Below are 25,306 nucleotides of genomic sequence, written 5' to 3'. Positions count from 1 at the left end.
GTCTGACACTTGGATTGCTGTAACTGAGAGAGCAGTGTTTAAAACAATCGTAGCTAAAATACAGTGAACACATAATTGTATATGATCACCCTCAGCATTAGGGTCTTAGCCCTCTGCTTAACGTTTTAAGCTGCAATGTTTGTTTTAGAATCAGGTGAGCAATTAGGCTGAGCACGTAATTAAGGTAGCAAAGTGATTTGCATGTGCTAGCCAAATTACTTGAAACCCTTAGTGCTTTTATTCATTAGATCATTGGTATTGGATAATTATATGGATATACCTGTCTTTTTGATAGCAGGATGTACTTCTCTTTTTGACAGCATATCCTCAAACTCCTTATATTCTTGTTTCCATGGTCATTTGTGTGTTTGACTCCACTTAACATAGCTTTTTGCTACTGTTTAGAGGTGACTTTAAATTAGTCAATTAACTTGAATATGAGAAATATTTGGCATAAACTTCAGTATTCCATATATATTTAAGAGTGATTAATTCATATTTTGTGACTGTAAGCAATTTTTAAAGCCAAGGAATAGTGATCTGAATATTTTCACGTTTTATTACTAATTATCAGAAGAACATGACTCTACACAAGGCAAAAGATACAAATTAAAGGAGGAAGACATCTATGAACTTTTTGTTACTCTTTCAGAGGACCTTATGGGCTGCTTCCTGAAAATATTTTAAGTATTTTAAAGCTTCATCTCTCCATATAAGACAAGATCTAATTTTCATGGGAGAACAGTCAGCCACATTTCAGCTGTGGTACAAAGACAGCCATTTGTGTTGGGGACAATTTGGGCTTGCATGTTGGGAAAGAAGCAGATAAAATCACCAAGAACCACTATCTACTCATAGGCAACACAGACTGTCAGAAACTCTTCACAGTGTGCTTTGGGGTAATGGTTGTTTAATACAGAGGATTGTGGTACTGCTGCCTCTCATCACTGGCCCAGGATTTCTGCAGGCTACAGTGCCTTTCCTGGCATCAGAACTGTCTTCCTCAGCCAAAAATAGAGATATGGGAAGCAATTCTTGTATTAAACCCTCAACACAAAAGCGATCACATCACAGATAGAGATCCCTCAAATATATTATTCATGGGCTAATTAAGCTGTGACCTGGAATTAGCATGTGGAGGACTGAAATACATCATATGCTGTAAACTATCCATGAGTGGTATGCAAGGGTTTACTACCAGAGCACCATTTTAATCTTATTAATTCATACCTTATTTAACTATGGGAAGGGACTCCAATCAAGAACCTGATACAGCTTCACAAAAATGCGCATCTACATCCTGTATCTTATGATCTCTGAAATGTTAAGATTTACACAGTTCATATTTACTTTTCTCTTTAACATTTTCATCTGAGAAATAGATACTTAAGGATTATGAATAGAACATTTAAAATACTTTGTGTCTTGGAGAACTAGGTAATACCTAGGATTTAGAGCTCTCAGCAGGAAAATGTGCAACTTTGGTGTACAGCAACAACCTTGGTGTGCAACTTTACTGTAATGCTGTTACTGTTGTGTCAAAGGGTTTTGACTAGGATACTATTGGGAGCGATGGCCAAGATCCACTGCACTAGTGTACACTCCACTGCATCCATGTAGTTGCTGCAAGCACAGAATTTTGTTCTGTCTGCACACACAGCTTTAGCTACAAGAGCATATGGTTTTCCTTTCCACAGACTGTGGAGATATTGGGATGGTGGGAGCCAGAGCATGGGAAGAGAAAGATGACCACATTTGTCTGCTCCCTGCAGATATCTCAGAAACACTTCTGAGATGGCGCTGCACCAGTGTCATGGATGTGAATGAAACTGATTCCTCTTCAGTAAGTGGCTAGCAGCATTGATATTTAGCTCATTTGTTTTTTAATAGCTTGGCCTTATCTCATTCATTCTAGGATGTCTGACATCGTCTTTATTTTGTAATGTAAGTATCACTAGCATCATTTCTTTTCCCTGGATTTTGAGTTTCAAGAAGTATGTGTAATATTCAAAGACTTTTCAAAGCAGGAATCTGCAAATGAACTTTGAATGGCTTCTAATACATGAGCCTCTGTGAGTAACTGAATATGTAATCACTCCAAATATATCTAATTAATGCTAAGCAATACTATACTGAAACCTCACACTGTCATAAATTGATATGTAAACTTTGGTAGTGCCAACAACAGCTGCTTCATTAAAGGTATTTTGTCCATCTATCAGGGCTCAATGTCTTAGCCCCCTTTGTAGATTAGTTTTGACCCGGGTCAATGCAGTTGAAAAAGTCTGTCCTGACAAACAGCGTTTTCTTTCTTTTTTTTTTTTTAACTTCAGAATGTTTTATTTTTCTATTTCCACATTTACAGATTTCTTTAGGGTAATGCTTTAAGGATGGACACTTTGAAGATCTCTCTGGCCTTCCTAGTTCAAAAGGGATAGTCCAAGGAAGTGAACAGCAACTTCTTAAGCTATTGGTTAGTCCTAACACTAGAAAATTAAAACAGACACACTTCACTAAAAAGTTCAACATTTTTGAAACAAAACAGTTGGAAGTTGAATGACAAGATGGATATCTCCATTTTCAGCTGCTCCTTTTTGGAAAAGTCTGAAATTTGATCAAAAGATCTTATCCAGTGAGTGCTCTGAGATTGTGCTGTGTGTGCAGTCCTGTTTTGTCTTGTCTGCTCCAGTCACGTCCAATTCTGGTGTTTCCAAATGCTTCTGTGTAAATTCTAAGTTTCAGATATCCTAAGCTTTGCTTCTCAAATCTTTAAGCAAACTTGGTATTTGACATTTTTTAGGATTTCTATTTCTTTTTATGTAAAAAGTAAAGATGATGCCATGTCCAACTTTGAACTGTACTACAAACTTTTCTTTTCACTTGAAGTAGAGCCAGCATGAAAAAGAAAGCTCCCTGCTTCTGACATTGCTTAGATTTGTACAGTTGATTCTGCTGCAGTTCAATTTTTTCCAGTTCTTGGTTAGGATTTCATATTTAGAACATGCCAGTGTGGTTTTTAACTTGTAGCTGCAGGGCAGGTTGCTGACAGTGAGCACAATACTACGAAAGGCTTTGGGTGAGCTTATCAAGGAAATTAATTATGGACTTTCTAGGTTGAATTCTGAGATTTGGAAATGGCGTTCATCTACACTTTATTAATAAACTGAGTGAGCCCTGATTTGCTTTGCCTTTGTTCTCTATTTCTCTGGTGTAACTCAAATAAATGAGCATTGGAAGATGCTAATCTTCCAAGGTCCCTGCTGACTTGGCAATGTAAAATTGGGACTGTGTGTCAGGACTGCCTTGCCTACTGTGGGGATTCTGCTGTAATGCCAAACAAGGTCTCAGTGCTTTCATACTCCTCTTTGGTTTGTTTGACAGACTCCAGAAATGGTGGGTTCTGTTTGTTTGTTTGTTTGTTCTTTCTGTTTAGCACTGTGCTTCTTCTGGTGAGGTAAATAACAGGAAGGCCTATGATAAATTTCACATGTCTCCACTGTGATTGCTGAGGCCTATGGTATATTCTCCATCTTAACGTATTTATTGGCACTTATTCCTAGGTAAACCCAATTTCACTCTTAAGTGTCATCATAACCTTTCCTCCAAAAAACCAGCCTCACTTTCAAATCATTTTATTTCTGGCATACTGCAGAATCCAGTTCCTTGGAAGTGCGTTTGAAAACTTGCAGTATTATTGTGTATTTTTTAACCTATTAGTGCCTAAAGATGCTGTGTTCCATACTATGTTTGGCATCTGCCTTGTGGATTTCAAGTCTGTTATGATCTAAGAGAGAGAGCACAGAGGATGACGGTTTAAACAGTAAAAGCTCATAGCTTTGTATGATCAATGGATTCTGAGGTATCCTTTCTTCCAAGATATTTTCAGGGGGCTTACAGGATAAAATTGAGATAATTGTTAAAAAAACATAATTGGTAAGAATTATAGATATGTCTGACTCCTCTCATGTTATTAGGAGATTCTTTCATTTTCTCTCTTCTCTTTTTTCACCCATCTCCCCTCCCCCCCACCCAGTATATCCTTATCCAATGAATGCCCAAACATGTAATTTTAGATTGTGAGCTTTCAGTATGTGAGCACGCACTGGCAGTAGGGTTTCTGTATAATGACTTTATAAACCTGTCAGGGTTTTTCTAGCAATGCATAATAAATGTAGTTATAATAGAAGATATGCCTTTTCCAACAGTGGTTATTGTATCTTTAGCAGGTTAGGAATCTTAATTCTTCTGTAATTCTCCTGCCTTCTTTTCTCCTCACCTTTTTTGTTCCTCATGATTGATTAAGGACTTCAGCAGATTGTAGTATCATCTCTCTCAGCCTTTGCATAGGAAAAAGATGCTGATTGTAGATGATGTTTTCTTGTAAATATAGATTTTATTTCTATTTTTGATAAATTATTTAAACTCTGTGTGCTGCGAGCTTCTTAGAATATTGTTCATTAAGAAACATGCCTATTAACTAACCCAAGCTGTTGTTATGCTACATCACCTACTCCAAAGCACGAGCCCAAATGTATATGTCCCCTTTGGCAGTTTTATGTTTGTGGAAAGAAACACAGCGTTGTAGAGGACTTCTGCAAGTCGTTTGTGCATTCCTACAAATGTCTGTAATGATGTGGCAAGGGGGACCAGCTGGAAAGCCACAAGCCTTTTACACCAAAGGTCTTAGATAGTACAAGAGCAGGCGTTTCCTGAAAACCTCTGCTACAGTAATCTTCTAAAGAAGATTATGCATTTTAAATAGCCAATTAGGTGTGATTAGGAAGAAAACCTCAAACCATCCCAGTGATGGGAGAGAAGGAATGTGGGCAAACTGACAGCTGCTAAATGGATGTAGAAAGAACCATAAATGGTCAAGATGTTGCAAGCAAAGCAAAACAAACGGGTACATAAAGGGAGAGGAAGAAATGCCTGTCTTAAGGTCAGAGTTCGCAATCACTAGCAGATCTCCACTCACCAGGGTTCCAGACTAGACCATTAAACTTTTCTGCTTTCTCTAAAATCAAGGTAAAATGCCTGCATTTTAAGTGACACTTGTGTAATCGCAAATTACTGTGTTAAAAAAAATCTTTCTGCATTTTCAACTATCTTTTCACACAGAATCACACCAAGTGGTTGTGACTGAGATTGGGTTAGAATTAGATTGAAAGGGATCTCTGGAGATCACCTACTCCAACATCCTGCTCAAGCAAGGTCCCCTAGAGCAAAGGATCATGTCCAGGTGAATTTATTATCTGAACATTCAAATGGGAACCTGTAAGTCCATTTGTCAAATATGACTTAAAATTTTCACGTGAAATGCAAAGTTTCTGTATTTCTTTTATGAATTTCTGAATAGAGAACACACATGAAATTCTATGTATGTATACCATCAGAGGTCTTTTATATAACTGAGTATCTAAGGAATAACATCATTTTTTGAAATCAAATCTCTTTGGTCTTTTAAATACTGTTTGAGAATCAGCACATTGAGTTTATTCTTTATTTTGCTTGGTTCGTTCTTTTTATTTTATAGAAGTTAATCTGAGATTTGGATAGGGACATTTCTGCCTGTGCTGTTCAACTGCTCTGTAAGTAGAGGAAAGTTGATCTTTGTCTCCGTGACCTTGGCTGTTCTAGCTACATATATTATCTTTGTCCTGTGATGTTGCAACTAATCTTTATTTTCTCTTCTCCTTATGGAAAACCAAACCAAACAACAAAAAAACCTCCGCACACTTTTAATTTCAGGAACTTGTACAAAAGTTCAGGATCAGGTCTTAATACATAATCTCTCAGAATTAGGGTTTCCACTGTAAATCAGAGTACAGAATTGTCTTTTTTTATTTTTTTCTTTCCCACTAGCTATGCTTTGTACTTTATTTTATACAGCTCCTAACCATTTTTGTTCCTTACAGAATTTTTGTTCCTTTAAGGAATTTTTGTATTCCTTAAAGGACAGTGTTTGAAAACTGTGGCAATTGCAGAAACAAACAAAGCTATGCAAATATGGTTTATATGTTTTTTTGGTTTTTTTTTTTTCAATATAATTTTTTCAGTGAATCATGCTGAGATTTACCTAGAAAACAATTTAGGTTTATTAGTTGCACAGAAACAAGATTGAAATTTGATTTTCAGAACATACCATACTGTTCACTTTCCACTGAGAAAGCTATAAATTAAATGTGGGTCTCTGCTGAAGTCCAGGTTGACAAAGGTGATCCTCTGAAATCCATTCAGGTTACTTCTTTCCTCTTTTTCTGAGTGAATGTAAGCTTGATTGCTAATGCAGACTTCAATGCAAACATCTATTTCTAAATAAATCCCACACTGGATTTCTGCACCTCTCATTTCTGGCTACTTTTCAGCTTTTATTCCTAAGGTGGCACACGTACTGCAAACTGCTAGGATGAAATGCTCTTAGCTGAAGTTCTTCAGTACAGACTATTGCATCCCAGAGGGTGAGCTGTCATTGAGTGTGGTAAATACTCTCTGGATTGCTTGTTTACTCCAGAGTTCTCTTAACAGAGAAGATTGTCTCTTTTGCCTATTGCAGCTCTGTGGGGTGGTTTTTGAGTTTAGTTGAGCTCTGGTTGAGCCACAACTATGCAAACTTCTCAGTATTAGAACAGGTAGATTTAGAACAGGTCGTATTAGAACAGATGTCGTCACTTTGGCCTGTTGATTTACTGCATTCTCATTATTATTTTGTAGGAATTATAATTTTGTAGGAATTATTAAGCATCAAATCCTAGAATGAGATTTATTTGCTATTAATGTGAATCAATCTTGTAAGTAGAAAGAACCTTGTTCTTCATAAAACTGGGTTAGTGTAAACTTGAGCTTTGGCATTTGTCAATTATTCCTGAGGGTTTTCTCTGTATTGTATAGAATAAAAGTAATATACATTGCATATTAACTCACAGCATTTGTTTTCCATAGCACAGTAAGAAAAGTCTTTATGAATTCTTATCAAACAAGTGTACAAGAAAATGATTTGAAAATGTGCAAGCCAGTTCAAAACAGTTCAAAAACTTCCGCACTATACAGAAGCTATTGAGTTATCCGTAAGCAACAATTTTAATCTTGGCTGAAAAATAACTGACTTCTGTTTCATTCCTGGCCAATACATGAACTCAAGATGTACATAAGTGTGGTGAACCCAAGGGATTTTGAGAGCATCATAAAAACATTTTATTGTGCACTCCAATGCTGTCATCTGCAACTAGCTAACAAATAAGAGAGGTTTTTAATATAACCCACCATGTCCCTGGCAGTACTCCTTGCCTGTTACGTCATCTTGCTTTGGGCCAAGCGTTTGTTTTCCCCAGATGGCTATCACAAAGCTGCTGACAGCTCTTCTGACTGAGAAGCTGTGGTGCAGCAATCTTCCAATTCATTTAGCACTACTGACAAAAGAAAAGCTGCTGATATCCTGATGCGAAAGCACTCTATCAGGCATTACATAGCATCTGTGTACTCAGCATGTTTGGGGCATGATAAGTCATAGCACATGCTTTTTGACATCTTCCTGCCTTTCACTGCAGTGTAGGATTTCTTGAAGTTGAAACTGAGGTGGCAGAAAAGATGTAAAAAGCCAAATGTGACATCATTAGCAACTGGTAGCAGTCATGGAATCATAAGTAATACTCTGTAGACTTGGATGAAAAATAAATCCTCTGAAAGAAATGCACTGAGGTTACACTTGCCTAAACTTTTGCCCTCTTAACACGAGGTTGCAAGAACTTTTGAAGCTGATATCTACCAGACTCATTAACATCTACGGAAGGTGTTCTGATTCTGAGGGGATAAGAAGTGCTGGCAGCGGTCAAAAATTATTTTCCATCAGAATGTATCCATTGAGTATGGATACATTATGAAAACATTTCAGTCCCCTGATTTCTGTTAGCACTAGTGGAATAGAAAGAGGAAAATGCCTAGTTATTATTCTATGCGAGAGGGGCTTAGTAGACAGCAGGACATGGCGCATGTTGCTATACCTTGCCCTGCATGGGATGGTCTGGGCAGCAGTGGTACTGCCTGTAAAGATGCACCATAGGTCTCACCTTCATATGGAGCAGCTGAAGCAATCTGCTCTATTTTATGAAAATTAGATGCAGCTGTCAGGCTCCTGGCAGCTTATTAATGTAGCCTTTGCTTAGAGAGAGTTTGGATGCCTCTGGTTTAGTGTTTTGTTGCCAATATTTATTTTATAACATAATTGTTTTTTTAGAAAACAATATGTATATTAAATAATTTTCTCCAGTGTCCTACAGTCAAGTCTTTTAAAAAGTTCAATAAGTGCAGTGTTTTTTCTTCCTCTAATTTGATCAGATCTTTTAATGTATTGATGGTGACTACGATTAACTTAAAATATTTTTGTTTATCCTCTGTTACTGGGTAACTGAGCAGAAAAAATCCAGAGCCCTTCAGGTACTCCACAAAGGGCCAAGGAGTCATTCTGGCTCAAACAGTGAGTGGTCCAACTTCTGGTAATCTGTCCATTGCAGTCATTGTATTGCTTAAATTGTGGCCATCAGCATCAGCAGTGACTCTGAGTAAGTGCAATTAATTCAACTGTGTTATTTCAAGCAGGATGAGGTCAAGTTGGGTTTAGAACATAAAATAAAAATATAAAAATCAAGTGATCCCTCAATACCCTGATTCTCCAGCTTCCACAGGTTTGTAGGTTCTCCAGATCTTTGGCTAACGCTTCTGTGGCTGAAACTGAAAGTTCCTTGAAAGCGAGTTTATTTCACCCCAGAAAGTGATGTGGTCAAGCTGGCATAGATTCTAGCTGCCAGGTAGAAGGGTTGAAAAACCTTTAGAATGGGCAGCAAGTTCCTTTGTTCTTCAAAGATTAGCGCTTTTCCAATACAACTGTTTGTGGTGCTGGTGCTAGTGGTGGTGGTGGTGTTTTTTCAGGTTGTTTTTGTTTTTGGAGGAGAATGATTAGAATGACGGTAGAAGAAAAACAAAAGCAAGAGGCCAAAAAAAGCCAAACACCATAGAATCCAATTTAGTAACAGGAGCATCTGAATGTCCAGACAACAACAGGTAATAGTTAGGCCATTAGAATAGCAACAAAAAGTAGATTTACCAAAGATCTATGTCAAAGATTAAGTAAGGTATTTAGCTATGGTGATTTCATTCTAGATCAGTCTGTACCTGCTAAATATCCCCTTTTTATTCTCTTTATTTTATTCTGTAATTTGATTATTGGGACTGTTTAATATACAGTAATGTATAACTTTAAAACCTGGGTCAATCACACTTAGAAACATTTGTTTATCAACACTGTCTAATTTTTCTTTCCAACTCTTTCTTATGGGAAGGTGAACTGAGGAATGATGAGATGGGTTTGCTGTCCAGATTGTATGAAATGAGAATTTCAATGTAGTAACACAAGGGAAGCCCACAGCCTGTAGACAGGCAAAATATAAAAAATAAATTGAGTTCTGAAATCAGATAGATCAACTGAAAGTGAAATATATTTTGGTGGTGTTCATTTGTTTGTTTGTTTTTCTTTTCATTTTTTTAAATTCTTTTCTGCTTCCAAACATGACTTTTGAAAATGTATGAACAAATTACTTGCAAAACAGAACTGTTTTTGTGTAGGATGAATTGTATTTTCATACTGTCTTTCTAAGGAAATGTGTTTGTTCCTGAAATTCTTATAAACATTCGTATTAATTGACAAGATCTTCCTTCAAATCATGACCAGATCCAATTGAAATGTTATTGCAAAAGATCTCAACAGACGTTTTTTATGAAGCTGAAGAAAGATTTTTTTAACTTATTCTAGTAAATAAGTTTAAAATAGTTATCCATGCTTGGTCATTAATTACTTTCACATAATGTATATTGCAGTGTTTTAATGTTGCATATTGACCAGGAAAGAGTGAGTCTGAGGTGTGTTACTTTAGTAAGTTTTTACTAAGGTAAGATTGATAGTGTTTCTATTCATAGTATACCTTATTAAAAGTGGAATTGTTTTGGATGTGTAATCCTCCAGGAGCTAAAAGTGAAATAGTTTGCAAAGTAAACCTTTTTATTTTACCTGGTAGCTTATACAAATGAATTGTGAAGAACAGATGAAACATTACGCATTTTCCAATGGAGGTTTCCAAGATTGACATACATTACCTGAAATTCCCAACGTTACACAAACATCACCTTTTACTTGTAAGTTCTGAATTTTGAAAAGTCTGTTGTTCCTGGGTGGTCACTGCAGAGATAGCTTCAAGCATACAAAATACAAAAAGTATGCATGAAATATGCCAGAATATTAAATTAACATCCTGCAAAAGCTCCCTTTTTAAAATCCAGATGCTTATATTGCTTTTGACAGACTCTAGGCGGTAAAGTTTTAACTTTAAAGAGGGGGCTTTCTGTTTCTGTTTTCAAGTTAAAAATAATGAAAGGAAAACACGCTGAAATTCCCACATTATTAAATAAAACATTTAAGTGGCATGGAGCCAATCATTGTCACGCCATGAACAAATGCCTCACGGTAATATGTTCCATAACTGTTTGCTAAAAACTACCAATTTTAACACATTTGCACATGATTAGACACAATAAAAAGTTACTTATTGAAGCCAGTGTCACAGTAGTGCTACTCAGGCCCAGGGGGAGGGAAACCTCCCTGCAAACCTGAATAAGAGAGGTGGTGTGAAATAGGTTCCATGCTGTGCAAACAGACCATGAAGAGTCCTCAAGTAATTGGTTTTGTTCCTGTGGTCAGGAGTTCACAGCACTGCCACTGTGTGACTGCAACACCAAGGAATGGCACAAGAAGGACTTGGAATAGGGAAGATGGTCTATGTGACTGACAGCTACCAAAAAGCTGTTTTAAAGATCTGATTTTGAAAGACTCATCTTTATCCACAGAAGCATTACATCGTTTCCAGAAATAGGGCATCCACAGCTTCTCTGGCCACACCTTTCCAGTGCCTCACCACCCTCAGTGTAAAGAATTTCCTTCTCTAAAAGAAAGGAGTTTCACAGATCTGTGTCTCCAGAGGCTCACACACTGAGCATAGTCAATCAGGATGTGACCAGTGTGGTAGGTCTTTCCATTCTAATGGCTGAAGTTCAGCCATGCCAGTTTTGCTTTGCCAGCTGACATAGATTGACAGCATTATCATTATTTCAGAGTAGTTTATTCAAAGAGTAATTCTGCATAAATATCCATTTAAATTTCAAATATTTTTGTTGAAAAATAAATCAAATGTACAGTAGGCCATTTCCTTGAACGAAGCCCACAGATCACTTACATTTTTGTTTTTTCTCTTTCAGAGGATTTGGATTAAGAACGCACCAATCTGGTTCAGTTTTACAGAAGGCATGACACTTCTCATCCTCCACGTTCATGTGAGAAGTTATCAAAGCAGATCTGATTTAATTAGAGGTAGGTGTAATCTCCATGATATGAGAGGCAGTGAGGAAAAAAAAAAAAAAAAGTATTCAGGGGAATATTTTGTATATAAGTTAATGGCAACATTAGCAGAGATAATTTTTTGCTTTGTGGCATCTACACGTTTGGATTCACAAGGGAATTTCTGCCTACTTGGGATTTTACACATCTATCAGCTATTGTGAATCTGAGAAGCCCATGGAAACATTATATGACTGTGACACACACCCGTGAGGGTTTTGAACCCATTAAGTAATTCATGCATTACAATCAGGGATAAAGATTTCCTTCAAAAGGGAACCCCACGAATCTTCCCCTACCTCAGGAGCTGAACCAAATCTGAAAGATACATGAGATTATGAAACATTTCCTTGTGACCTTTTTACCTCCAGAAAGTAACAGGAGCTTTAATTTTCCTCCTGTACCAAGCCCATGTGTTGCTCCCAATCAAAACACTCTGCAGATCAAGCTGCTGGGAGCAGAGGTAGTTGGTGGCTGTGGCTAGCACAAACAGAAGACAAATTCCAGTCTTCTGGATCCCACTTGAGACCAGCAAAATGAGTCAGCTGCGCAGTGCTGTTTGCACCCTCCCCTCATGTCGATTTGGGACTGGAAGTTTCTCCAGCACCACTGTCTTGCATCGGATAAAGTCCTCTCTTCATAGCATCCTTCAGCCAAACTGCAGAAACAGATAGCAAGAATGCTGCTACTGATCTCTAGCAACTGTGCATGGAGAAGGATGTGTTCAGCAGAGATATCCTTCCTGCCCACAAGAAAAACGTATATAAAACAAAGCATCTCTACTACAACAAAAAGTAAACAGAGTGATAACGTTAGGAAAGGATAATTAAAACAGTCCTTCATAGTGCTTCCCAGCTTTTTATGCTGTGCAAAATACCACCAGTAAAACAGGAGATGAGCAAGAAATCTTAGCTCCACATCCTAACAAATGCAGTGGGGCATGGCAGGCCTGCAACCTTTCCGTGGCTTATTGCATCTTCCACTTTGCACTACCACTTTATGTCTTTATAAGAAACAGAATGCTTGGATGCATCGTTTGTTAGATGAAAGAGGGGCTGAGGAGTCAGTGTTTGATGTCAGGCATGTGAGGAGCAGGTGTTTGCTCTCACTTCAGGGAGCCAGCCTGAATGACAGAATCTCTTACAATGCACTGACTGAGGTATCTCCTGGGCCAAGGTAGCAGAGCTATATGGGGATCACACCCTGTGTGTCACAGGACACTTTGTTGTGCTTAGCCAGGAGGGATTGGCCAGAAGGATAGAATCTGAAAGGGAAAGGAGTGGCTAGTTTCCAAAACCAAGTGTGTGCAAACTCTTTCTGCCCTTCTGCTTTTTTTTTGTTTCTGTTGGCAATGGGGAGAGGTGGAAGGAGGCACAACAAACCTTTCTCCTTCCCCTGCATCTCCAGCACTGCACTTACATGAAAATATCTCCCCACTTTTCATGCTATATAAAAAAGTCTGAAAAGGAGCAGGAAGATCAACCTTGGTCACCCCAAGAGAATGTCAGCCTTCCTGTTCTATGGAGAAGCCTCTTTTGCCTGAGATCATGCAAGCATAGCAATACGTGCTGAGGTGTGAATTTAGTACTGTATTTTCTGCAAGCTGTTACAAGACGAAATCTTGGTTAAGTACCTACTTTGCAGTGATTTCTCCTATGGTATGTGTGGGACACTGAAAACCAAAAAGCTTGCTTAGCACAAGATGTAACTGTATATGATGTTAGTGGCTGAGGGGCGCTTTGAAGAAGTGAGTGTCGCCAAAAGGAATTAACCAGCAAAAGCGATCCCATGTGTTTCCTGGTGGTGCCAGAAAGTGGAGAAAACTGGGTGTGAATATTTTATCCACAGCCCCACTCATCTACTTATCACTTTGGACAACTGAGCGGGCAACATATTGAAGGTGAAAGATGACATTATTGGATTGGGGCTGCTTACAAGGAACTGCTGTGTTTGTGTGAAACTTGTCTTTCAGCCCTCCCTTACTTCAGGGGGAAAATACAATCCTGCTGAGAGGAACCCTTCCACAGGCTTGGTGGTTGGCAGTTCTGTAAACCTCGAGCTGGCCCCTTACAGGTCTTTGGGAAACACTCCCCAGCATCTGGAGCCTCTAAAGGTGTCCTGCTGGAAAGTGTTGTCAGGAGTGTCTGCACCCTGTACTGTGGACTCACACGGAGGTAGGGGGCCAGCTCTGTCTAGCAGTAGAGAGAACAAAGTTTTTTATTCACTCAGGCTAAGACTCAGGTTTAAAACAAAAGTCTGGAAGCAAAACCAGATGAGAGTTATAGTCCTCTTAAGCATATTGAATAGATAACTATCCTCATGCTTAAGTGTTTTTTTGGTTGATTTAAAAAAAAAGAATTAACCATAGTTAAAGCTATCAGCTCACTTTTAGAAGTGAGACATAGCAAATACAGCAGCAGTCACACAACAAAGAGAGGGCGGGACGTGGATCCCCTCCTGCTGCTGGCAGCGCTCTTGTCCTGTGTCCATTTCCCCAACTTTGATGTGCTAGCAATGGTTACTAGTGATCTTCAGGGAGCTGCCTGTGAAAACCAAGTGTGGAGGTGTCATACGAAACAAGATGCTGGGGTTATAGCATTGAGATCATGATGTGAAAAGAGTGGCTACAGTACTGAAATGTTTTATTAAAAACAGAAAGTATGGAAAATGATCTAAAGACCAAGAGTAAGGCATGACCCATCCACATCCTAGATTCTTAGCAACAATTTACTGATGACTTTTTACAAATTCAATATTTACAGCTGAGCTCTGACAGGATATAATCTACATGCAGTTTTGACAAGAAGTAATACAGATTATAGTATAGCTAATGGCTTTTTAGTTAGAAAATTTGACATTGCCAGTGATACATGAATTTCCAGCTACAGCCAGTATAATCCTTTGGATTAGGATCAAAACTGAAACTAAATGATCTGAGATGCTTCTTAGTTCTTAATGCTGTTCATGGCAATACACTGGAGGAAAATACAATCTTGTGATGGGGTTATAATGGAGCAACAGTAATGCAAGTTATAAGCTGTATTGCTCTTAAAACAAATAAAGCAAGAAACAAAGTAGACTTTAAACAATTTTCGTATCTTGGCACTCTTGCCTCATTTTTGTGTTTACTAGCACAGATGATAAGGATTCCTTCCAACACAAACCAGGAAGTTCAATAGTGTTCATCACAAAATTCAAGAGCAAGATCATTTGTGTCTTGCATGGATTAAAAAAGCAGAAACATCCTCATACTCTCATCTACAATGATTATGTACTTTCAGTCAGCATGAGTCCTTATGGGGAGAAACCTGACAAAGTACTACAGTGTACTAGAAGCTTCCAAAAGATGAGAAGAGAGGCCTTCTTTTTCATTGCATAGGCTCACAGGCTTTCTTCATAACTTAATGCAAAATAGAGAATTGTAGCAGACCCAGCAACAATTGCAGCATCTGTCCTATTCTGATACTCTCATTTAAGCTACTCTCAAACATTCAGGTGTTCTTAAATGCTTGACATTTTATTCCACTAGCAGGATTTTCCCAGAAGTTTCATTTTCCCTATTTATTTATTTATTTGCAAAGAAACCTAGAGTAATTTCATTTTGACTACCACTGAACTTGAAGAGAGTAAGAACTAGATAAGTGTGAAGTGCTGATCATTTTCTTGTGACCTCTTTCAAAAAATTCCCTGATTAAAACAGCTGAAGGCTAAAATTACTCTTATTCTAATTCAGTAAGATGTCATCTTGCCTTGGAGAACAGATGAATCATGAGCTAAGGAAAATCTCACAGCTGTGATTGTTGTTTAAGAAATCAAGTGTGATGTGAAAGACTGTTCTTACCTGGGATTTATGTCTGTGTGTGATTGTCGTTTAGTTATTGAGTGAAAAGTACAGAGAAATGTATCATTTCAAATTAGTTGAAGTCACAGGGAGTTTTCTTTTTAAAAAGTAGTCTAGATACAGGTGCTCAATACATATACGTAGGCCTGGTGAAACATCTTCTAGGCTTTGTCTGATGCCTTGAACAATTTGCCCAGTTTGGGAACTACAGGCCTGTCAGCCTGACCTTGGTACCAGGGAAAGTTATGGAGCAAATCATCTTGGGTGAAATCACGTGGCATGTGCATGGCATCCAGGGGATCAGGCCCAGCCAGCATGGGTTCATGAAAGGCAGGTTGTGCTTGACCAACCTCATCTCCTTCTACAACTGGGTGACCAGCCTGGTAGACGAGTGAAAGGCTATTGATGTAGTCTACCTGAACTTCAGCACAGCCTTTGACATGGTCTCTCACAGCATTCTTCTGGGGAAACTGGCTGCCTGTGGCCTGGACAGGCATACCCTTCTTTGGGTAAGGAACTGGCTAGAGAGCCATGCCCATCGGGTAGTGGTGAATGGAGTTAAGACCAGCTGGCGACCCGTTTCAAGTGGTGTCCCCCAGGGGTCGGTAATGGGGCTCATCTTGTTTAATATCTTTATTGATGACCTAGATGAGGGGATTGAGTGTACTCACAGTAAGTTTGCAGATGACACCAAATTGGCTGGAAGTGTCGATCTGCCTGACGGTCCAGAGAAGGGCAACGAAACTGGTGAGGGGTCTGGAGCACAAGTCTTATGAGGAGCAGCTGAGGGAGCTGGGATTGTTTAGTCCGGAGAAGAGGAGGCTCAGAGGAATCCTCATTGCTCTCTACAACTTGCTGAAGGGAGGTTGCGATGAGGAGGGGTTTGGCCTCTTCTCACAGGCAACAAACAGGACTCAAGGAAATGGTCGCAAGTTGTAGCAGAGGAGGTTTAGGTTAGACATGAGGAAGAACTTTTTCTTTCAGAGAGTGGCCAGACACTGGAATGGCTGCCCAGGGAGGTGGTTGAGTCACCATCCCTGGCAGCGTTCAAGAGGCGCCTGGATGAGGAGCTTCGAGACACGGGTTAGTGCTTGTGGTAGCAGTGGTAATGGGAGGACAGTTGGACTAGATGATCTTGAAGATTGTTTCCAACCTTGTGATTCTATGATTTTATGATTCTATGAAAGGCCATTGAGTAGCAGAGGAAGAGTGGCTGTCCTGAGAACATCTCCCCTGAAGCCAGAGAAGCAGAGATGCTTTTTAACACCCAAACCTTTGTCTCAGGGATGTTCCTGATGCAGTGCATTGCTTGATGTATCTCACTGCCTTTGAACTCTTTTGAGCTCAAAGTGAAAATGCCCACAGTATTTTGCAACCTCAGTTTAGATCTACTGACAGTCACTTCATCTCTTCTATTGTCTCTGCAGAAAATTCCAAATGACAAAATCTTTATCTATATATTACTCTCTCAGCAAAATACTATTTCTATAATTTTCTACAATTATTACTCCTTAGCTCATTTAGTTGATTTCACGGTAGGGCTCATTGCTCAGTACAGCCAAATTTATCTGAAATGCTTGAAGTTCATTTTATTCTCTCTGTCTTTCTGAGACACCTCATTATAGTGAGACCGTATATTGTCATAGTTCTACTTGAAGCTCATGTATTTCTTCTTCAGTTTTCCTCAAATGCTGGAAGAAATATCAGCTGGTATTGGATAACTTAGCTTGATTCCAGTTGTCTTATTCATGCTGAGGAGAAAGATAGTGTGGAAGCAGTTCCTGTTTCTATTAGGATTGTTTGTGAAGTTATAAATCTACAAAGCAGCATGTAGGGGGGAAATAAAACTGTACTTTGTCTGATCGATGTGCACTGACATTTCCTCTCTGACACAGTCTCGATGTACCCTGGGACCTCCAAAGGCCATGCTGTTCCAGATGTGCCCCTTGACCAGTCTTCGGCTCCCTGTTTGGACAAGGCTCAGAAGCGAAGTGTGGCTTTTCCCTTCCCTGTTTCTATGGGAAGAAAACCAGGCAAATGGGCAGGAATGAGAGCCACATCATGCTCCAGCTGATCTCTCAGTGTAGGTAGCAAAAGCAACACCTACACAAGAGGCTTTTCTGCTGCCTCTTCACTAAAGTCTATGGATATTTCCTAAATTAGTTGTAAGGAAAGCTTCCATGTCATCCATGACAAAAACGGGTGTTTATTTGTGAAGGTCTCAGTTCCTGATAGCCACCTCTTACATCTCAGTGGTCTTGAGCTCTGAAAGTTAGTTATCTTAGGGAAGGCACAAAAACTGTGATCAAGTGTTTGGAATACATGGAAGCATGTAAAATGGTGGTTTGGAGTTTGATTCTGTTTTGGGCAGAACAGTCAAGCTGTAATCAGACACTATCAGTCATGTTCTGTTTTTGATAGGACCAAATCCTATTCTTACTAGTTGCTTCAGAAGTTTATTTAAGAAGGAACTTATTTTTTTTCCTTTTCTATTTCCTGCAGTAATGTCACCCTCCTCTCTTTTCTGTGTACTCAAAGCCTGCGATTATTTTGAGCGAGAAGGTTGGAGGAGAGGTGATATAAATCAAGTAGGAAAACACATAAGAGAATGATGTAGAATCTTGGTTTCTAAACAAACAAACAGCAAGAAACACAAAACAGATCTGAGGACAAGGCTTCTGCTACCTCCAGCTTACTCTCCAGAGAGGACTGTGTCTGCTTCCTCCTGAGTTAATCATGTCTGTTTCTTGGTAGATCATTAACAACTCTCTTGTTATGAAGTTTTCCCACCTTCACACCCTGATTAGTTTTCTTTGGATGAAGAGGAAGTGAATAAAGAAGTGAAAAATATAATCTCCCTTTGAGTTTATCTTAACAAATTGCTTTGAAATATCATTTATCTGGAGATTATCCTGATGTAAGCCAATTATTTTGCATCTTTCTGAATTTCTCTAGCCTTAATTTTACATTTTTCAAATTTGAAGAATGCTAAGACCACAACTGTAGTCTTTTTGAGAAAAAAAAAATGCCATAGGAAACTTCTTCCCTTCCCCCCACCCCCTGCAAATAGAACATTCAGATTTCTCAATCACCTGTTCTGACCTGATATTGATTTCCTTCAGTATTTCTTCTTCCTCCTTAGGGAAATAAATCTGTTTCTGGTATCTATCAGCCATTCTTCCCTTTGATAAAAAGAATTCATATAATTCTTAAGTAATGCTAAATCTTCTGTCAACAAATTAGTCTTGTCATCAGCCATAAGGGGCCTCATGATCTTCTTGGTGACCTCTTGCTTCTAAAATACTTGGGAAAAAAATCCATGCTTATTAACTCATGGCTAGTCTTGTACTGTTTATACTTTTATGTACAACTTTTTATGTTTTGGAGAAGCAAACTGACTACTTTTATATTTTTCTTAGAAAAAAAAAAACTGAGAACTTGAAAAAAGAAATGACTGCGAATATGATGGCAGGAATTTAAGAGAGCAAACGAATGTGTGCAGGAGGTTAATTCAATATATGCAGGTTAATTCAATGTATGCAGGTTAATTAAGTAAAATCAGTAATTTCATGTCTAAAGCACTCATTGCAGATCTATAGGTTGTATGGAATCTAGGACCAAGTTTTTTTTGCCTTTGTCCCACTCTAGATAAGTAGAAAAAATTCTGATTACATGATCAGTTCATTTTCTTCTGGTCAAATAATGCGTATATGAAGTTGATCTCCACTAGAGAGAAATAAGGGTTAAAACCATCCAATCCATCAATATATACACTCCAGCTCTTGGATTATTGACAGTTCTTCCTACAGGTTTTGACCAAAAATTTAATCTCAAGGTGTTTTTTACATAATAAAACAGGTTTTTACTTTTTCTAATTAAAAAAAAAAAAAGCTGTTGATTTGAAAAATGTGCCTTTTTTCTCTTCACCTCCATCAGAAGTCATCTCTGAAAATTTTGTTTAATAGGTTTAGGATTTTAGTTTTATTGTACAAGACCTATCTCTTGTGAGTTGCTTTCAGAGACCTAAACATGAAGAATAGGCTCCAAGGCTAGAGCAATGGTCTTCCACCTCAGTGTATGACACTTACTTGGTGTATTACACATGTTCTCATGTTAGCTGTAATTGATTTTTTCTTTTTTTCAATCTGATTTCACATATACTTAACTGCTACTCCATATACCATTCAAATTCTGTCATGTTTAAAACATCATCTTTTTGTTTACAGTATTTTCCTCTCTTTTTATTATTTTTATCATTATTTGTCATTTTTCCCTGATGAATTTTCTGTGAAAATGTACTGTTTTCTTGTAGCTAACATTTAAATGAAATTGTCATACTTAATGCTTTGGTAATCTCTGGACTCACTGTGCTAGCCTAAAGATGCTTGAACTCAAGCCTTATGTTGTTGTAACTTGAGTCACATTTTCCAGATTGTCAGTGGTGTGGCTTTGCAGATTTACCTCTTTGTCTCCAGTCTGTGTCCAACTGATTCTTAAAAACTCTGTCAAAAATTGCTATCATTTCACAAATTACAAAGGAAAACACAGCTCTATACCATGTGCTCAAAGCTATTGCTTGATTTATTTCTTCCACTTAATATGGCCCAGATTATATCCAGTACTTGAAAACTCCCATTTCTACTTAGGTTTCTGTCTCCTTTCAAATCCATATTGGTTTATCGTTGCCTCCTGCTCAGTTCCATCTACCATCTTACTTCCTTTAACTTGGGTTTTGAACCTCAATAATTGTAACCAACTGATGGTGATTTCTCTTGGGGTTCCTGTCTCAGTAAATTTTACTTCCATTTAGCACCTGGACACATTCTCTGCCTTACCCACTCCTTGGATTGCAGTGCTGTGCACAAGGGAGATTTGAAGGAGCAGGGTGGGAAAGTAACTACTGTACTTTGCTGTCTTTTGGCTTGGGAACAGTCAGGTTCAAAATTTAATGCAAAGTAATTGCATTTGTTATTCATATATAATATCAAGCACAAACCTGAATAATTTTTTTTTTTTTAAAAAAGGAATTTCCTCTTTTCTGAAGTCACTGTGTTGGCAAGTTCAGTTTTCTTGAGTTTTGTCACAAATGAATGATAGATTTCTATTGATGTTTGGAGAACAAGTTGTCTTTTTTACAGTGTGTTCTCTGACAGGATCTCCTCTGGTGAAAACCAGTAAAGTTTTCATGCAGAGATTCAAAAGGCACTACTAAATCCTACCTACAGAACACTTGGCCACAAGTTTACTAAGTTAATTGGGGCCTATTTTTAGGCAGCTTGTATAATCTAGCATTAATGGTGTCAATTTCTAAAAACTGCTAAGCAGCTTCTTATTTATAAAAGTGTTAAGCAGATATTCTATTTTTTTACATGAATTAGAGCTGTGATGTTCAGTACTTTGGAAAATGTACTTCAGAAAATGTATGACTTTACCTCATGTTATCTCCTTACCTCCACTCTTTCTGCAACTGTTCTTTCCTTTGAAATCCACTCTAGGGCATAGGATCATCGGCGCTGAGATATTGCCTATACTCAACGTTTCCTTCAGTAGTGACCATTCTCATGATTCCCATCAGGTTGAAAAACTTGAAGATGTGACAAGGGAAAGAGAGCTGAGCCTAGAAATGTCTGATGTGGAAGACCAGGTGGTATGGAAAACCTTCTACTTCTGAGAGCATCTGTCCAGAAGAAAAGGTACCCAAGGTATTCACAGAGAAAAGAGAATGACAGCGTGCAAGGTCATAAAGATGGCTTTACAGGCAAGTGAAAAGAGAGACATTTCCAAATTCTTAGTGCATTTTGGATGGTGGAAGCTTTACTCACTGCCCTGTCTTTTGCCAAGCAGCTCAGAAGAGTGAATATATGCTGGAGAGTATATATGATTCAGGTGATTCAAAGCTGCACTGCCCCAGAAACCTAATCTACATGTGGATGTAGTGAAATATGAGCCAACAAAACACAATTTCTCTAATGAAATCCTCTCGAAGGGAGAGCTCACTTGACACAAAACAGTGTTTATATTCGGTTGTTCTAGTCTAGTCTACAGGGTAATTACATTTGGTGGGGTTAACATGTATCAGGGATCTCATTGAAGGTCCAATAACAGTGTTTATAGCTGTCAAGTGTATTGACTGAAAGCGCTGATTGCTATCTCCAGTGTTACCAAGCCTGTTGGGGTCTCCACTCAAATCATTAAAGACAATGCACATAATAATCACAAGCACTTGGTGTCTTCCTGTTAGGAAAGTGGCATTTTTTCCTTCTTTCCAAAGCCTTATATCTGTGGCTTCAGTTTGGACCTCAGGAACTCCTTTGGTTAATATTTTCTCCCTTGCCCATGACTGAGTCCAGTGCTATGAATTCAAAGAAATAATATTTTGAGGGCACATAAATGCTTACAGCAAGAGGAAATGAAGCAAACATTGCAAAGGGAGTTTGTGACTTTTGCACTACTGCTTTCTAAAGAGCTGTTGGATTTTGAGTGTTTGCCCAGCTCTCGTTATGCTTGAATACATCGGCTCTCTAATGTAGGAATGCAGAACTCAAGTGCTCTTGTCTCAGCATTTATGTATATGTATTATGCATATGTATATGTTTGAAATGAACCCTACTTTATATCAAGGGAGGAGATATACTAGGCAACTTAAATTGGGAAGTAACTAGGGGAAAATGGCTCTCTTTCAGAAAAGTAAGCAAAGTAGGTGCAGGCAGTGACTTTAAATTGGACATTAAACTAATCCAGGGCTATACTTTAATAAAGGCTAGTGCTGGGAATTCTTATGGATTTTCTAGCTCATTGCTGGGATGACAGAGAAATACAATAAATGTTCTATTACTTACACAAGCTGCTGGTTTTCAGAAAATTAGTCACCAGTGACCTTTTACCCTTTGTCTTGCTCTCTTTCTCAGTAAAAGTACCTGATCAGAATCAAATGCAGCACTGGTTTATGATGGCATTCCTCCAGGCAGCACCGGGCTACTTGCAATCACTGTGAGTAAGATGCTTAGTATAGCATCCAACCATCTTATTTTTCTCATTGTGTAACTGTAATATTGGGGAGGCAGAGGGGAGAAAGGGAGGGAGAGGGGAAAAGAGGAAGAAAATAATTTTTCCATCATTGGTTGTTGATTTTAACTGTAGGAAAAAAAAAAAAAAAGGCACGATTTCCTACTGAAGAATGAAAGCCCAAGCTGTAAAAGATAACCAGTCAAACTGCTTGCTCAGAATTAAAATCTGAAATCCATGATATGGCATGGTGATTTCCCCAGCCACATAATGCATAGAGATTTTTGTTTGGTTGATATTTTTTCTTTTTTTGAGTATCAAAACACAATGTTTATATTCCCTACAATGAGGCACACTTTCACTGTGGGGGAGGGGACTATATTACTTGGTGTGTACCAGACCTTTGGTAGAATTATATTGATTAGTTTTCCAGTTAGCAGTGAGACCTCCTTCTGACCCTATTTTCAGGGTCAGTAGATCATAATGCAGAAGCGCTAAGAGACCAGCATCCCTCCCCATATTACTTTTTGAGGAGTGTATGGACCAGAAAATCATTTTATATATATAAATATATTTGTAATATATATATGTATATATATATATATATATATATGTATAATGTATATGTACACAAAAAGAGTGGGGCTGGATTCTGTTCTTTAAATGCAGATATAAAATGCATGTCAAATATAATGACATTTTTCTGTGGAAAGGAAATTCATCTAGCATCTGCTATGCAGCTTTAAAAATGAATTTTGTCTGAAGCTGTTGGCTCTTTGGAACAAAAAAGATTTGTGTTGCAATTCAGTGAGGATAGTTGTGTCTTTGTGAAAGAGGAGCATGTATCTGCGTTTGAAATTTAGGTATTTTTCTGATAGCATTAGCTGAGAATTATCAGACAAGAACCTGGAAAACAGGACTATGAACTCAAGCCCATTATAGGCACTGAGGATGTCCCATGAGCAATCTGTTGGTTTCCATCTTGTATTGTATGTCAACCATACATACCTCTAATTAAACAAGAAATCATTTGTCAAAACTTGCTGCACTTTTCATATCCTACATTTTCCATGGCAGGTGTGTAACAGACAAAGAACAAGGACAACATGAAATACCTAAAGAATGCTTTTAGTTGCTATTTTTACTTGTTATTTGAAGCTTATATTTGAAATCCTTGGTCCTGTAAAAGGATAAGGACTGGAGTCAAGGACTCAAATATCCTCACCCTAACATCAGGACCTTCCAGAATGCTTTTGAACTCTGGTGCTCTCCAAGTGTGCTGTAACTGTAGGAGACGGTGCTATGGGTCCAGGCTGCTCTTTTTGTATTAAGAAAAAGGATCTTGACTTCTAGCAGCTGCTGCCTCTGATTTTCTTCATTTTCTTAATTGAACTCCAGACCATAAGGAGCTAATTAATATATTCCATGTTAGTAATGAAATCACTGCCTGGGGAAATAAATTACTGGGAAAAAATTAGGGGGAGGAAATGTGAAGCAATGTGTTACAGGCCCTCTCCTTTCCGCCAGCAGAGGCTCCACAGTTCTTGCACAGAACATGTCATCATCATGGCACATCCACTGCCTCACATATCCCTTGACCAAGTCTGCACATTAGTATGCAGAAATCTATTAGTGAATAGATAGATACTGTTCTTACATTGGCTTTTTGGATGATGGAGATGGTCATCTCTTTATTCCTTTACCTTATATTTGGATAATTCTATGGTTTATGTCTCCTGTGATTCTCCTAGGAATCATGATTCTAGGAGAACCATAAGAACTGGAATAAAGACACAATTCTATATTTATTTATTTACTTATTCATTATTATTATTTATTTACTTATTTATTTTATTTATTATTATAGTATGTTTATAATATTTATGGCAATATTACACAGAATTTCAATATTTTTTCATTAAATATATTTATCTATAAAGTGTTCATAAACCCTCATTTAAATGATAGTTTGTCTTCTCTACCTGGTTCTCTGCCGTAACAAAAGCACTCTCCTCTTTCTCTTAGTGTCCTTATGTACCTGGTTTCTTCTGAAAGATTTTCCTAAATGTTCCCAGTAATGGCTGAAGTATTGCTGTCATGGCCTCCTTGCACCTGTGTGCTAATCAGATCAAATAACTTCCAGAGAGAGTGGGATTTGTAACAGAAGTGAGCTGACTCCAAATGACTTGAGTACTGTAGAGAGCAGCTGGTCCTTCTCCAAATATTCTGGAGCACAGGTATCACAGAGCAGGCTGTCATTGTATCCAGCACATGCACTGTCAGTGTTGAAAACCAGCAGACAGCTGCTGGATGGATGAAAGTGACCATATTCCGTACAAACACACTGCTCCATTTCAACACCAGCTGATACTTTAAGGGACTTCCTGTTTGTGATGGTTTATAGCCCTTAATGTGTCACAGAGTTTGCTTATGTCACCAAAGTCACTTGCAAGAGCTACGTGATTTTCTGATGGTTTTGCTGCCGTGTTTTTATCTGCAAGGATTGTGCAAATATTAATGAAAATATTACTAAATCTACCCTTTTTTTGTCTTTGTTTCTGCTACTAGAAAGGAATTATTCTGAGTGTATCCTTGGCACACTGACTCAACTTCTGTAAAAAATGTTGGATTAGTACTCCTTCAAGATGCGTTTTTTCTTTCCTTTTCCCTTCCTTTTACCTTTGAGGTTGCAACTAGATGGTCTTTAAGGTCCCTTCCAAACTAAGCCATTCTGTGATTTTATGATCCCACATTATCTTGTCCCTGCACAACTACAAATCAGGAGCCAACAGCATCCTACCACAAGTAAAACACAAAAACTTAGCCTTCCTGTCATATGTTGTTCCTGACGCCTTTCTGCTACTAATGGAGAGCAAACCTGAGCGAAGTTTGTTTGTTTCAGCTCTCTTTGGAGGAGCCAATTCAGGTCCAGAATCTGGGCAAAAACCACCCATTTTGATGAATGATTTTGCAATGCAAATTTTGGATGAAAAATATTCCTTGTTTGCTTTTTTTTTTTTCAA

At 38.2% G+C, this 25,306-nt stretch overlaps 1 long non-coding RNA gene across 2 annotated transcripts; it reads left to right on the top strand.

Moving 5' to 3' along the window:
• Positions 1-8,442: 8,442 nt before the first annotated feature.
• LOC125692485 (uncharacterized) lies at positions 8,443-21,003 on the top strand. 2 transcript variants are annotated; one of them, XR_007376700.1, is made up of 3 exons: positions 8,443-8,555; positions 11,299-11,410; positions 20,854-21,003. It is a non-coding gene; the product is annotated as an uncharacterized LOC125692485 (long non-coding RNA). The 2 variants fall into 2 exon arrangements; XR_007376701.1 differs by lacking the exon at positions 8,443-8,555 and adding an exon at positions 10,074-10,182.
• The last annotated feature ends 4,303 nt before the right edge of the window (positions 21,004-25,306 follow it).

This window comes from Lagopus muta, chromosome 4 (genome assembly GCF_023343835.1).
Source record: "Lagopus muta isolate bLagMut1 chromosome 4, bLagMut1 primary, whole genome shotgun sequence".
In the NCBI taxonomy this organism is placed as follows: domain Eukaryota; kingdom Metazoa; phylum Chordata; class Aves; order Galliformes; family Phasianidae; genus Lagopus; species Lagopus muta.
This window is presented reverse-complemented; position numbering and strand designations above follow the sequence as displayed.